The following is a 12,678-nucleotide window of genomic DNA, read 5'->3' on the forward strand; positions in this document are numbered from 1 at the left end:
AGACTGGTCGCTGGTGGTGGTGGCATATTTATTGCAGTCAACTTCTAAAGTATGGTGTGACAACCAACTATCACCACCTTTCACTATCCAAAATGGATTGAGACAAGGAGATCCATTGGTGCCGATATTTTTTAACTTGGCCTTGGTAAAAGCAAGCTGTGACACTTGCTGATCCAGAGAAATGGAGGTTGTGGGAGCAGACATAATTCTGGCATTTGCTCACAATGTTGTGATCCTTGATGATACTCTACATCAAACGTGTGCTGATACTTCCCGATTCTTCCAAAATGCAAAGAAAATTGGGCTGGAAGTGAATGACGACAAAACTAAATATCTTGGAGTATCACATCATCAAATTCTCTCTCCCTCCATTGTTGCAGATGGGCATATCTTCGAATGAGTTGAAGAGTTCAAGTACGTGGGCTCAATATTAACCAACAAAAGAAGAACATCAACGCATAGCAAGGGCTAATCACATGTTCTTTAATCTGAACAATCTTTTTAAATTTCATCTCATATCTCAGAAGAACAAAGTCCATGTGTACATGACACTGATGAGGCCAGTACTTTTATATGACTGTGAAACTTGGGCAACATCAGCAACAACAGAAGATTCAGTATGTACATTTGAAAGAAAGATACTTCAGAAGATCTATGGAGCCATCTACAATAACATGAAAGGTAAATGGGAAAGAAGAGAGAAAGAAGACCTGTACCAGAGGTTTGGAAAGCCACACATTGGACGAATATTGGGACAGAGGTGTGGTTTGGCCACATCTTACAAGTGGACAGATCCCTTCCTAAGAGAGTCCTCCACTCTCAACCCATGGGAAAACATCCAAGAGGACACCCAAGATTCTTCAAGAAGTGGAACCAGTGACCGTGGAGGATGATGCTAGAGACCAAAAAAGATGAAGTGCCACCTGCTGCAAATACCTCCTCTCTTGTGATTGACAGACGTTCCTTTTATTGGGGTTTTTGTGTTTGTAATGTTTTTTTTTTCCTAGTGTTCTTCTGCTGTAGGCTTCAAACGCCTGTTAATGCAGTAAATGATGATGATGAATGAATACAATAATATCTAGTGCTGTTATCACAGATTTTGAATGTGAATTAATCTAGGTGAAGTTAAGAATCAGAGATCAGTCAAAAATCAGAATCAGATGCTTTCATAGACCACCCGGGTCAGGATCTGTAGTGGTAGAGTGTTTTGTTAATAATTTTCCTGATCTTGCCACTATAATAGGGGTGACTTCAACTTGCCACGTACAGATTGGAAGAGTCATGCTATCGAAACTGGTGCCAGAGACAGGGATTTTTGTGGCATTAATATGATTGTAGTGTCTGAAAATTACTGCGAGCAGACAATTATTACAGTATTGACCCATGAAGGTAACATCTTAGACATCCTAGTAATGAACAGACCTGAACTTATTGACTCAGTTACCACAGAGGGAGGTATCAATAATCGTAACTGCATGTTCTACAAAGGTTGTTAAGAAAGGTAGAAAAATATTTTCCTTAGAAGGAGTGACAGGATACAAATTGCAGAGTATCTGAGAAGTGAGCATCAAATATTAAGTGCAGAGAACAAAGATGTGGAGCACAAATGGAAAAAATTCAAAAGCATTAGTCAATATGCCTTAGAGAAGTATACAAGTATATTCCAAGCAAGGTCTTCAGGTATGAGGAAGAGCTAGCGTGGTTTAATAGCTGTATTAGAAAACTGCTACATAAACCAAGAGAGCTTCATCATAGATTCAAGAGAACTCAAATCATAGGTAACAAACAAAAGATTACACCAACAACCTGAAAACAGCTTTCGCATCCCGCAACTACCCTCCCGACCTGGTACAGAAGCAAATAACCAGAGCCACTTCCTCATCCCTCAAACCCAGAACCTCTCACAGAAGAACCTCAAAAGTGCCCCACTTGTGACAGGATACTTCCCGGGACTGGATCAGACTCTGAATGTGGCTCTCCAGCAGGGATACGACTTCCTCAAATCCTGCCCTGAAATGAGATCCATTCTTCATGAAATCCTCCCCACTCCACCAAGAGTGTCTTTCCGCCGTCCACCTAACCTCCGTAACCTCCTGGTTCATCCCTATGAAATCCCCAAACCACCTTCCCTACCCTCTGGCTCCTACCCTTGTAATCACCCCCAGTGTAAAACCTGTCCCATGCACTCTCCCACCACCACCTACTCCAGTCCTGTAACCCGGAAGGTGTACACGATCAAAGGCAGAGCCACGTGTGAAAGCACCCACGTGATTTACCAACTGACCTGCATACACCGTGAAGCTTTCTATGTGGGAATGACCAGCAACAAACTGTCCATTTGCATGAATGGACACAGGCAGACAGTGTTTGTTGGTAATGAGGATCACCCTGTGGCTAAACATGCCTTGGTGCATGGCCAGCACATCTTGGCACAGTGTTACACCGTCCAGGTTATCTGGATACTTCCGACTAACACCAACCTATCCGAACTCCAGAGATGGGAACTTGCCCTTCAATATATCCTCTCTTCCCGTTATCCACCAGGCCTCAATCTCCGCTAATTTCAAGTTGCTGCCACTCATACCTCACCTGTCATTCAACAACATCTTTGCCTCTGCACTTCCGCCTCGACTGACATCTCTGCCCAAACTCTTTGCCTTTAAATATGTCTGCTTGTGTCTGTATATGTATGGATGGATATGTGTGTGTGTGCGAGTGTATACCTGTCCTTTTTTCCCCATAAGGTAAGTCTTTCCGCTCCCAGGATTGGAATGACTCCTTATCCTCTCCCTTAAAAGCCACATCCTTTCATCTTTCCCTCTCCTTCCCTCTTTCCTGACGAAGCAACTGTGGGTTGCGAAAGCTTGAAATTTTGTGTGTGTGTTTGTGTGTTTTTTTTATTGTGCCTATCTACCAGTGCTTTCCCATCTTATATTGTTATGTAGACAAACAGACAGTCAATATGGTGTGAGTGCAAATTTCGATTTGTGAGTTAGCTATGATATAAAAATGAGATTTATTTTTATAGAGAACAAATATGACTTACATTATTATGTTGTTTGGTGACAACTACTATACTGATATTCTATTGTGTGAGCTATATCATTATTTTACATGTAGTGAGTAAATGCAGTGAAGTGTTAACTACTATCATAATCACACATATAACAACTGGAAGTAGAGTTCCCCTGAAGTAGTGACTTCATACTGAATGACACAGAGCATTCTATTCAATCAGGTGGCATGCAACACAGTGGATCCCAACACAACCACTGCTGTGCAGACAGAGTGTCACTATGCCGTAGACAACTGCTCCGAGTATCAGCTCAGGCTCTAGCAACAGCATCAAGAACTACAACATAAAAATTCTGCTCACCTGGCCTAACCAGGGTACAACTTTGGCTGACACAGGTGGAGACCATTTTGCAATTACATGTATTTATACCTGACATGGAACAGTTTACACAGATTATATCACAGTTGGAGTTAAACGTGATTGAACAACTGGGTGATGTTTTAAGTCAACAATCTTATGTTGTGTTTAAAGACTCTGTACTCCATCATTTTGGGCTATCTTCAGAATCAAGGTTACAAAAACACTGTTGAGAGTGAAGCATGTTTCAGTGATGACTCATTCCAAGTACTTAACTCATTGGAACAATTAAACCGAAATCAGCCAGGCTTAGTGCAGCCTCCAATTGCAGCAGCAGCAGCAACGGAATCACCAATTTCAAATAAAGAGAATATCACTCCAATGACTTCAGGAAGTGTTGAAGCGGCAAGAAGAGGATCCCCATCTAGCCTGGTTGTGGTTCCTCAAATTACAACTCCAAAAATTACAGCAGAAACGCCATCACACTACAAGTCAACTCGCCCAACACGAAACAGGAAAGAACCACAACGTTTTTTATGGCAAGTGATTCCAGAGAAATGTTGATTTCATCTTCTAAAACATCGCTCTGGAAAGAAAACTTCAATTGTAAAAGTGTTAAAAATGATATGTCATGTGCAGCTGTCGAACATAAGGTAGGCCAAAACAACCTAGTAAATAAGTCATCGTCGAAATTTATGCTCCTGCACCAAAATGTACAATCCTTATCAAATAAAGTTAGTGAGATAGAAATATTGTTAGCAAATGAACTACAAGAAGTGTCTGTTATATGTGTTAGTGAGCACTGGTTATCCGAAAATATGTTACATCACACAAGGATAGAGGGCTTTACCCTTTCATCTTTTTTTTGTAGGAAAACCTCCATGCATGGAGGAACATGCATATATGTTAGAGAGGACGTCAAACACGAAAATTTAAAGTTCACTAACCAGCTAGGGGAAGAGCAAAACTTCGAAATTTCTGCTACAGAACTGACAAATTTAAATATAATTGTTATTTGCATATATAGAAGCCCAGATGGAAACGTAACTACTTTCATTGAAAATCTTGAGAAGGCACTTAACAGTATAAAAATAGTTAGTAAAACAACTATCATATGTGGTGATTTTAATATAGATTTCAACAAGAACTCAAAAGACAGATTAAACCTTGAGGCCTTATTAAAAACCTACAACATACATACAACTATCAAATCCCCCACCAGAGTCACCAAATCGTCAAGCAGTGCTATAGATCAGATACTAATAAACACAGATAAATATTTATACAAATCTGGAAATATGAATACAGGTTTCAGTGATCATTATGCACAGTTTATTGAATTCCCAGTAGACACTGCGGGAAATACTGAACAACAAATGACAAGAAAAGGTAGAAATTTTAGCAAGCACAACCTAGAACACTTAAGGCACTTACTGAAAAAAGAAACATGGAATGATATAGACAACTATGAGGACACATGTAAAAAGTTTGACATGTTCATGGAAATATTCTCCCATTATTTCAATATTTCTTTTCCAGTTAAAAACCAAACATTAAAAACTAAAAAAAGAAATGTTACATGGCTGACGAAAGGCATTAAAATATCATGTGCTGAAAAGAGGAGACTTTATGAAATCTCAAAAACACAAAATGTTACAGAAGAATTTCTGGTGCATTTCAAGAATTATAAGAGAGTGCTTCACAAAGTCATAAAAGAATCTAAAAAAACAACAAATGATCACCATATAAAAATGGCCAGGAACAAAATGAAAGCCATGTGGAAGATAGTCAGAGAACAAGTAGGAAACGAGACCTCCCAAAATGTAAATCTCCAGGTAATCCAAGATGGCAAAAAAATTACAAATCCAGAAGAAGTAGCCAATGCTTTTAATACATACTTTGCAAATATTAGTGAAAAATTACTATCTGACATAAAATCTTCAAATAAAAATCCTGCTACAACACCATCCAATCAAAATAGAAACTGCAACTCCCTATTTCTTACTCCAACCAACCCTAAGGAAATTATACTATCAATAAGAGAGTTAAAAACAAAATTTTCAACAGGTGTGGATGAGATTCCAGATTATGTCATTAAAAATGTGGGGGACCTCATTGCAATACCATTAGCCCACATTTTCAACAGTTCATTAACAAATGGAGTCTTTCCTTCCTGCTTAAAGACAGTGAAACTAAAACCACTGTTCAAAAAGGGTAAGAAAGAAGACATAGCCAATTATAGACCTATTGCCTTGCTATCTACATTTTCTAAAATACTAGAAAAAATTTTTCATAAGAGGTTGCTAGATTTTCTAGAAAAGTGCAAAATATTATCCACAACCCAACATGGCTTCCGGAAAGGCCGATCAACAGAAACAGCAATATATGAATTTCTGGGTGAAGTACTCGAAAAAATTGATAGTGGACAAAAAGTAACTGGCATATGCCTTGATCTGTCTAAGGCTTTTGACATCATAGACCACACTCTATTGCTGCAGAAGCTTGAAAGAATTGGTATCAGAGGTATGCCTAACAGCTGGATTAGATCATATCTTACTGACCGCAAGCAAGTAGTAGAAATACATTTTCACAAAGAAAATAAATCAACAAGACACTATTCTGATTATAAAGCAGTAAAATATGGAGTACCGCAGGGCTCGGTACTGGGCCCTATCCTATTTTTGCTATATATAAATGACCTAACATCAGCCAACCAGTACCATAGCACTATCCAGTTTGCAGATGACACAAGCATATTAGTCAGCGGGAAGACTGCAGAGATACTACAGACAAGACTGTCTGAAGCATTAACAAATGTTGTAAACTGGTTCAACCAAAACAAACTAATAATAAATAAAAGCAAAACAGTAGCATTAAATTTTCATAATATCAAGAGAAACATTGAAGAGGATATAAGAATTCAGATGTCAGACACGGATATTGCAAGTGTGCCTAATACAAAATTTCTGGGGGTCTGGCTACAGGATAATCTTAGATGGGAAACTCACATTGACAACATATTAAAGAAGCTAAGTACCATGTGTTATTTAATGAGAGTGCTAGAAAACTGCTGTCATAAGGACTGTCTAATGACAGTTTACTATTCTAATATACATTCTGTCCTAAAATATGGGATCACTTTTTGGGGTAACTCGCCATCCTGCCTAAAACTGTTCAGGATGCAAAAAAGAATAGTGAGAATCATGGCTGGAATAAAAAGGAACAAACCATGTAGACCATTATTTAAAAGGATGGGGATTCTTCCCCTTCCATGTATTTTCCTATTTGAAAGTGCAATGTTTATAAAGAAATACACAATAACAAATCCTAGTATCCTCCCCAAAAATGAAAATGTTCATCATCATAATACAAGACAGAAAACTGACTTTCATGTACTCCATACAAAAACCAGTTTGTGCCAAAAAGGAACATTACACCATGGAAAAATTATCTACAATAAATTGCCAAGAGAAATTAAAGTAATGACAGATGTAAAAAATTTTAAAGCAGCATTAAAAGAATATCTGTTGACACATTGCTTTTACAATGTGGAAGAGTTCCTCCAAAATCCTCAAGAGTCTAAGTGATGATTATGCAAATACTGTAACCATTAATATTGGCCTATAAATACATTCAGATGTAATTCTCAAGTTTATAATGGGGTTCAAGTATAAGTTGTATAGCGACTTGCCCAGTATATGAAGTAAAATTCTGTGAATGTAATTCTCTAGTGTACATGTCAGTTCATAGTGTAGAAGAGTTCCTCAAAAATCCTTAGAGCTTAAGTGAGGATCATGCAAATACTTTAATCGTTAATATTGGCTTATACATGTATTCAGTTGTAAACTTCAAGTTTCTAATGTGGTTTAATTATATCTTACACATTGACTTGCCCAGTATATGAAGTGCTGTAAAATTTTGTGAACATAATTTTCTAGTTTCTAAAGTGTTTTAATTATAAGATATACTTTGACCTGTCCAATATCTGATGTGCTGTACTGTACATGTAAGATTTACTGGACCAATAAATACAATACAATACAATACAATACAATACATGCAATGTTGCATAATAAACTGCCATCAGAATAGTCTTCACAATTTTTCTGGCTTCAAAGTCTGCCACAAAACATGAGGGCCATTCTTTGTGCTTTTACATGTCTCCCCGTTAACAAATTGCCATACAAATTTGATGCAGTCACAGTTGCATGTAGGGGAGAGTGGATCACTCTGAACCAAGGGGCAAAATGAATCAGGTAGCATAATTTCAGTATAAGGCGGTAAATTATTTTTTCCTCTGTGCATATGTTGTCAGTACTGCTCTACCAACTGCCATTTGTTTTCTGCAGGATATAGTTCCCGCCATTAGTGCTCTACTGGTGATATGTTGGTTTTGCGACAGTGAAGTAATTTTTGGAGACGTAGGTAGATTGAATTTTGTTCAGTCCTTTGTCACCAAATTTTAGAGAAAGTAAGTCTTTGTAACAATATCAATACTGTATTTTAATGATATAGATCTTAAAATATTAACAATGTTCATACATAACCTCACATGAGCTTTGTTTGAAATACATACTGTTGGGGCACATTGAACTAAGGTCTCCCAGGGCACAATGAGCCATGGTTCATTGTGCCCCAGGGTGGTCCATTATGCCCCAGGAATCTTTTAATTATCCAATACAAGCACTCTGTACTTTGTTTCCTTAGCATGGGTAAAAACATATGTGTAGGTATTTAAGGCTTTTAAATTATAGATGTTCAGCAGTCTTGTTTTATATTATCAGGTTTGAAGATGGTTCGTTCATACCGCAGGAAGATAGACAGAGGTAAAACTGACCACGATGTTATGCAAGAAGCTGTACAGGATGTTCTTAATAAGGGCATGGCAGTTCGCCAAGCAGCTAAATCTCATTCAATACCTTACCCTACTCTTTGACGATATGTTCAAAACATTAAATGTGGTTCCAGTGAAAGATTGATGCCAAACTATGACAATTGTAAGGTATTTTCTGTGGAGCAGGAGAAAGAATTAGTGGAGCATTTGTTGCATTCTTGTCAGATATGCTTTGGTGTTGACACTAAAATATGCAAACGCTTAGCAAGTGAGCTGGCTTTGAAAAATGGTCTGAAATGTCCTGAGAACTGGAAGGAGGGAATGGCTGGTGTAGATTGATTCTATGGGTTCATGAAACGAAATCCCAGTTTAAGTGTCCAAACCCCAGAGGGCTGCAGCTTATCCAGAGCAACATCCTTTAATCGGTATACTGTTTGGAATTTCATCAAAAACTTGAAAGACCTTTACCAGAGATACCCTACTTTCGCTGATGTTACAAGGGTTTTCAATCTGGATGAAACCAGTACCTCAACTGTACCAGATAGACTTCCAAAGGTAGTGGCACAAAAGAAAAGTAAACAGATTTCTCAAGCTACTAGTGGAGAACGTGGTGTCTTAGTGACCACCTGTTGCATAATCAGTGCAGGTGGTACTTTCCTGCCCCCAGCAATGACATTTCCTCGAGTACATTTTAAAACAACATATGATAAGTAATGCACCAACAGGCACCCTGGGGTTAGCAACAAAGACTGGCTGGATGAATAGCAAACTTTTTGTGGACGTCATGAAACATTTCATCAACAAATCCAGTAGTAGCAAAGACAATCCTGCACTTCTAATTTTAGACAATCATGAAAGCCATTTGTCAATTGAGGTAATAGATGTAGCAAAGGGCAATGGAGTGGTTATGCTAACTGTACCCCCACATACCTCAAACAAACTGCAGCCTCTAGATGTAGGAGTGTTTTCTTCATTCAATAGAACTTATTACTCACCATTAAATTCAAAACTCCTACGCAGGAAAGGCACACCTCTCACTATTTATGATGTAGCTGCATGTGTCAAAATTGCTCATGACAGATCAGTGACACCCACTAACAAATGTTCGGCTTTCAAGAAATGTGGAATATTTCCATTTGATGAAGACATCTTCACTGCCGAAGACTTTATGGTCAGCGAAGTAACAGACAGGGTCGTGGAGATAAACAGAACAACTTCAGATGTTAATTCTCTCCATCATATCAATGATGCACAATCTGCAGGACAAGCCTCAGTCGGTGTCAGCCAGTCACAAGATCTGCAGCAAGCAGGACCATCAGCAGTGCTTAACACCCAAACAGCTTTTCCTAATGCAGTTTCTCCTGAAATAATTCGAGGATATCCAAAAGCAGAGAACAGAAAGAAGAACAATAAACGTAAGAGAGGACGAAGTTTAATTGCAACTGATACACCAGAGAAAGATTTGTTGCAAGCCACAAAACATCCCAATAAAATGGTCAGCCGGAAGCTTTATGACCAGGAATCAGATGATGACATTAGTGAGGCGCATTATGAAGAGAGCGATGCCAACGTGGATGTGTCTGGTGAATCTGAGTACAACTTTGAAGACTTGAACAAATTACCAGAAACAGATGATTTCATTTTGACCAAATTTTAACTGAAAAACAAAACACCGGTTTACTATGTGGGGAAGATTTTGAAACCAAAAGATGAAGCACAAGACTATCAGGTATCATTTTTGTGAAAAAGTGAAAAAATGGGAGGGAAGTTTTATTTTCATCAGGTAAAAGATGAAGCTTTTGTTCCAGTTAGCAACATACTTTACGTGCTCCCATGACCTGCTACTGGTGGTGTGACAAAGAGGCAAAAATCATATTTCAAATTTGGAATCAGCTTCGAGTGCATTGATGTTTGGTAGTTCCAAAATAAGTTACATTATTTTGTGCCTACAGATTTAATTATATGATTCACACATTGAATATATGTAAACATTATGTTTAATGTACATGTACACTTATTTTGTATGCTAAATAGGTTCTTTCAGTGAACCTGTTTAAAGTGGTTCATTGTACCCCACATGTGGGGCACAATGAACCATTTACCAAATTTTCTTCAGAGGCATGCAGCTAAAAAACAATTAATGACAGTGCAATCATATAAGGCCATTTGATACATGAATGATTAAACTGTAACATCTGTAAATCACAATTCTGTAATACAATTATTGGATGAGTAACATGGAGAAATATTTTTTATGGTTCAATCTGCCCCACCCTCCCCTATAGGTAAAACAGCCTGTGCTGCTTGCTGTCAATAAGATTATTGTAGAAGGTCCCGGACCGTGCATTGTGACTACAGCTGCAGCAGGAAGCCATGACCCATGCATTGCAGCATCACATACACGAGGCCAACAGTTCTGCAGTCATAACATACAGGGAGAAAACACTAACTCTGGAACTCGATGAAACTCCTATCCTACATACACATTTGTTATTGCCAGAGAGTAAAAAACCAATATTCTGCCAAAAAAAGAGCTGTGTAATTTATACCAATTTCCTCAATTTGGCATAAATTTATTTGGTTCTAAATTTTTGTACACTATAATGTGCTATAGATCTGAATAGGTTAACTACTTAATGCATCTTGTCACCATCTAATAATACATTGTTTTGATTAGACCAATTTTAGGAGCTGTCTTTCTCTGACATTTTTCGATTGTACCAGATTTACTGCACCAATGCCTAGGGCAAATATCTCTTTCCCTCAAACCCACCACCACGTCAAATCACACACTGCATGGCTCTGCTGTTTTCACTCATGCAAAGCATTGCAGACTACCCACAGTGGTTATACAGCAGTCAAGATTGCTACCATCTCAATGCAGAGTGTACAAGAGTGCTTTACATGACACATGTACTTGCATGAAACAATTGGGCATCTGGGGTTGAAAGAGACCTGCAAGGTACTTGAACACAAATTTCTGAGATGCAAGGAGTGTGTTCTGCAGAAACATCGCCTGCTTATGAATTACAAGACGAAAACACTTAACTGTGAAGGAAAATTTCTGTATCACAAAAAGAGTTGGACTGCACACATGAACAGTTACAGCACCTGCACTGCACTGCCAGAGAGTCAGCAGTGGCTCAGCTTCTTTCTCCTCTACCTTTTCCAAGGCTGCCTGTGCATTGGCAACAACCTTGGCCAACAGCTGCTGCATAATTATCCTGTGCTGATGGATCCTGTGTTGTCCAAGAGCAACAGAAGTCATTCAACTCAACATTATATTAGGACAACACCGGGTTAGCTTCTGGCTGTCAGACTTCAAAGCTCGCCTCCTGATTTGTTACCTTCAGCAGAGCTGTAATTCAATGACATGATCAATGATGGAGCTGTATCAAGATCACATAGCACATGGGTGGCTCCATTGCAAATGGTAAACAAGACATGATGTCAGTTGACCACCTAAAGCCAGCATACTCAAAACCTGTTCTGGCTGACCAGTGTATGTTCTTCAATGACAACTACTGTGTTGATATTCTATTATGTAAGCTGTGTTATTGTTTTGTGTGTAGTGAGTAAATTCAGTAATAACTACCATCATTATTGCATGTATAACAATTGAAGGTAGAGTTCCCATAAAGGGAAATAACACTCCCCCAGCTAGAAATCTCATGGCTGCAGATGCAGTGCTTCGCAAAATAGTGTCTCCTAAATTTTATTGGCATTTTAAGGAGCTAGAGTAGCTTAATATAAAAGAAGAATGTGTTATGAATACAATAATGCCAAACAAGACAAGTGGTCCCTTTTTATATGAGAGCTATAAATGCCGATGGATGTTACCAATTTGCAGTTGGCAACCCTAAAATGCCACCTGACACCTGACGTTACTGTAGCAACAAAATCCTACACCTACAACCCATGTTAAGTCTGCTATTGCTGCTATAAATGAAAAAGGCGAAGCTGCTGTAAGTGTTTGTGACTGCCTATTTGTCTTGAAGAATAGTAATGCTAACAAAGTACCTCACATAACCAAATACATCTACTTTGAGTTCATCATTAGCTACAGAGGTAGAGGACATAGCAAAATCGACAATGATGGAAATGAAGTTGCACGCAGCATATTTCCCAAAAAATGGACTCATTGGTTTCTTGGTGAAGTAATACCAGCATGGATGACAAGGCAATGAAAAGATCATCTTTTTAAAAACATCTGGATCCATTGCAAAGAGGAATAGAAAGAAGTTCTGTGTTTTGAAGTAGAACCAAAACCACAAGTCAGTGAGGAGGAACCTAACCCACCAGCTACACCAGAACCAAAGAAGAAGATGAGAAAATTCATTTTGTGAATCATGTTGAACCCCTCCAGGCACAAACATTTTAGAAGTAGAGAATCAAATTCTTTGGCCACCATCAAATATGGACTCTCAGTAATCTACACTCCTGGAAATTGAAATAAGAACACCGTGAATTC

General features: G+C 38.4%; 1 protein-coding gene across 1 annotated transcript in view; it reads left to right on the forward strand.

The window, feature by feature from the left end:
- The first annotated feature begins 7,744 nt into the window (after positions 1–7,744).
- Positions 7,745–12,678, forward strand: part of LOC126412182 (uncharacterized) — a 29,831-nt gene continuing 24,897 nt past the window's right edge. Inside the window, exon 1 of the mRNA XM_050081663.1 lies at positions 7,745–7,844. The gene's annotated coding sequence lies outside the window, so the exon portion shown is untranslated. The remainder of the gene's footprint in view (positions 7,845–12,678) is intronic.

This window comes from Schistocerca serialis, chromosome 7 (assembly GCF_023864345.2).
Source record: "Schistocerca serialis cubense isolate TAMUIC-IGC-003099 chromosome 7, iqSchSeri2.2, whole genome shotgun sequence".
Classification (NCBI taxonomy): Eukaryota; Metazoa; Arthropoda; class Insecta; order Orthoptera; family Acrididae; genus Schistocerca; species Schistocerca serialis.